General features: G+C 40.0%; 1 pseudogene; it reads right to left on the reverse strand.

Moving 5' to 3' along the window:
- Nucleotides 1-1,708: 1,708 nt before the first annotated feature.
- On the reverse strand, nt 1,709-3,562 carry LOC104825412 (annotated as a pseudogene).
- Nucleotides 3,563-3,959: the final 397 nt, after the last annotated feature.

Genomic DNA, 3,959 nt, shown 5'->3' on the forward strand with positions numbered 1-3,959 from the left:
CAAATTCAACATGCTATAGCTCAAAACAATCCTAGTAACATCAGGAACTCAAATCTAAGTTCAATTTCATGCAATTTGCACTCAATACACGCAAATCTCCATTTTCAATTTGATTATCATTTTTGGGCATAATCCGAAACACTCACTTAGCTCAAATTCGAGCTCGGGGTTTCGTTGGGGATGTTCTGTAGGGTTGATTGCTGTGGTTATTTGTTGATTTCGACCGAAATCGGGACTCCAATCGAAGGTTGAAGTTTCGGACTTTTGAGAGAGTTTGTGGGGGAGTGAGAGGGCGAAGTGAGAGGCGAAGAACGACGGAATGGGCGGACCTAGGGCAGTTCTCGCGTCCCAGAAGAAGCAGGAGGTGGCACACGCCGGAGGGAGGCCGAAATTGCGGCGGTGACTCAGCAGAAAGGAGGCGGCGCGTGACCTGGCCAAGACCGCCGGAACGGACGGTCTGCACAAGCGGAACGGACGTTCCGCTTGGCCTGGAACGGACGGTCTGCTTGTCAGACCGGACGTTCTGGCCCGTTTTCGTCCGTTTTTCTCGCTCGTTTCGGTCCAATCCTTCGGGTCAACTTGGTTAGTGTCTAATTCAATATTTTAGGGACATTTTTATGACTCATATATGATTTCCTAAAATTTGGTTTGAAAGTCGAATTTACGGGTTATTACATCATCTCATCTCACGTTTTTTTTTAACTTTTATTTATGTGATATATACTTTCCAATATGTGTTGTTAATTAAACATGTTAATTCTATATTTTATCCCATCTCACATTCTTTTTATGTGATATATATATTTTCTAATCAGTTTTTTTAATTAAATGTGTCGATATCGTATCATCATATACATATATAAAATTACAGTTCATTTTAAGGTTAAATGACACGTGTCCAACCTCTGTGTAACGAATTGTCTGCGTAGAGTTAATATATAAATATCTGCATGAATGTACGAACTCAACATATATATATATATATATATTATTTAAAATCCCTTTGTTACTCCTAATAAACACGTACATTCACGTGCGTTGTATAGATTTCTCAATTAATCTTACATTCATTAATTATTAATTATAAAAATATAGTTCGTAAGAGAGTGTGACATTTTAATATTACTTGATGTTCATGTTCAGTTTATAATTTTCGTCTTTATTTGTCTAAATTCAATGATATTAAAAATTCTCTACATCATACATTTTCACTATCAAAATCATTAATGAGACTCAAAAATTTTTGAAACGGTTTAAATTCTTCCTTCAAAGCAGAGATAATTTATTTAAAATGAGTTCTAAATTCATTGAACGTTAATTATTTCAATTTTTAAAAATTAAGCTATAAAATGGGTAATGTGCTCTTGTGTTCCGAAGGAAATGCGGGATTGGAGAAAATGCGGGATTGGTTCAAAGCTCAGGTTTAATGGCGGATGGTGGGTTAAAACTCTATTTTCTCTTAGGTATTTCATTTTTGTCCGGATTCTTGTATTTAATTTGGTATAATGTACTTATTTGTCTCAGATTTCTCATCATTGAATGATCCTTTGAGGTGGTGAAATCCGATTCCCCTTTCCTGCAAAATTCTGGATCTGTTTTTTTTTTTATGTAATTTGATTTGTATTACTCAAAATTGGGGTACATAGTACAGGATAAAAATCCACATAAAAAAACTTTCGCTAGAGCAGCCTCGAAAGGAATACAACTATTACAGCAGAACTATATTTCCTTTGTCTACGCCATGGCATACAGTAGAAGTGAGTACCAGTTTTGAAGCAAAATGTTGCTTTCACTTTCTCGAACCTGTTGCAGCGACAGGAGGGTGGTTCTGACTGATTGATCGATACGTGAGCGCATGACATGGGAAGTTGCAAAGACATTTGAAAAGATGCGGGAATTCCGCTCCTTCCATACCTCGTAAACAGCGTGCTGTATGAGAATTTTTAGAAGAATGTTTCGCTTGAGACCATCAGACTGTGGGATTGCTTCCATCCAAGAGAGGCACATTGAGAGGTTTGCTGGCGGGTTTCTCCAAATCTTCGATGCGAGTTCCTGCCATGTTTCAGCACTAAAACGACATTGAAAGAAGAGGTGGTCGTGTGATTCCTCTTCCTCATTACATAGGACACAAGTTGAATTCTGTATAATATTCCACCTGAGCAATCTATCGCGTGTTGGCATCCTACCCTGCATCACCATCACACACAATAGGGATGGACAAGTACGTGTGCTAAATTATCCCGATTAGGAATCCTAATTGGATTGAGATTCCTAATTGGAATAGGAATCCTAATGGGATTAGGAATCCTATTATGTATAGGAATCCTAATGAGATTAGAATTCTATCTAAGAACTTCTGAGTGTACACGTTTTCCGCTGATTTCCACTCATATATGTCTTCACCTGCAGCTTGACTTGGTGCTGGTAGTGTTAGAAGTCTTATGTGAAGGTCTTGGATCCTTTGAGATCGCGCACCTGGTAACAACCAGCTCTGTCCCGAGACAGCATCACTGACCTTTCCACTTAGAGGGATCCTTAGCAGCCTAGGGCCATCACTACCAATATAATCAAGCAAAGGTCCTAGGTCAGTCCAATTATCGAACCAGAAAGATGCCATGTTTCCATTACCAATTCTGCATCTGATAAACTTTCCGGCGAGGTCTTTCATATTCAATAGCTTCCTTACATTCCACGAATGTCGAGCAGTAGGCACAGTGTCCCAAAACGACCCTCTTTTCAACACATTCCTCTTTAGCCAAGCAACCCAAAGTGAACTCGCATCCTTGAAAACCCTCCAAACCATTTTCAGTCTGAACACTTTGTTCAGCTCTTCAAGTTTCTTGATGTTCAGTCCTCCTTCCTTCCGAGGCCTACAAATAATGTTCCATGCAACTCTCGCTGTTCCGGTACTTGTCTGAGAATTTTTCCAAAGAAATTTGGAGCATATTGCATCGATTTGTCTAAGAAGAAATTTGGGAAGTAGAAATACCTGGCTCCAGCTACTAACCATACCATATATAACGACAGAAACCAATTGTACTTTCCCTGCATATGAAAGCAGCTTACTTGACCAATTGCTGACTTTGGCGCGGATTTTTTCTAGAAGCGGCTCATAGTCAGCCTTTGTTAATCTATGAGTATTCACCGGGAGCCCTAGATACTTCATCGGAAAGTTGCCCAGTGCTATGCCCATACATGATGAAAGTTCTTGCTTCTCAGAATCAGTTAGGCCCCCAAGAAACATCTCACATTTCCCTGTATTAACTTCCAGACCTGAGTTTCTCCCAAACCAATTTAGACAATTCTGGACAGCTTGCATAGATTGTCGGGATGCCTTGCTGAAGATGACGAGGTCGTCAGCAAAAATCAAATGTGTAAGCAGTGGGTTTGCACACTTTGAGTGTAGTTGAAGTTGTCCAATTGATGCCGCTTGATCGAGCTTTCTTGAGAGTACTTCCATAGCAATTATAAACAGGTATGGGGATAGCGGGTCTCCTTGTCGTAATCCTCTCTTCCCTTTAAAGAGCCCCGTTAACTCTCCATTGATGTTGATGGAGAACATCGTCGTTGTTATACATTGTCGGACCAAGTGAATATATGTAGGGGGAAGTCCATTGCTCTCAACGTTTCTGCGATGAAAACCCACCGGATTGAGTCAAAGGCCTTTCTAATATCCAGCTTTAACATTGAATTTTTCCCCGATGATACTCTGCCATATTCTCGGACCAGTTCGGAAGCCAGAAGTATATTTTCTGTCATCAATCTTCCACTCTGAAAGGCGGATTGATTTGCAGATATACATTCTTGTAGGATTGGTTTTAGCCTACGCGCAAGGATTCTAGAGATCACCTTATAAACTGTATTACAACAGCTTATGGGACGGAAATCAACGAGTTTGTCAGCCCCTTGCATTTTCGGTACTAGAGTGATTGCCGTTGCATTAAATCCCCTGCATAGTC

This window comes from Tarenaya hassleriana, unplaced genomic scaffold, assembly GCF_000463585.1.
Source record: "Tarenaya hassleriana unplaced genomic scaffold, ASM46358v1 Cleome457, whole genome shotgun sequence".
Classification (NCBI taxonomy): domain Eukaryota; kingdom Viridiplantae; phylum Streptophyta; class Magnoliopsida; order Brassicales; family Cleomaceae; genus Tarenaya; species Tarenaya hassleriana.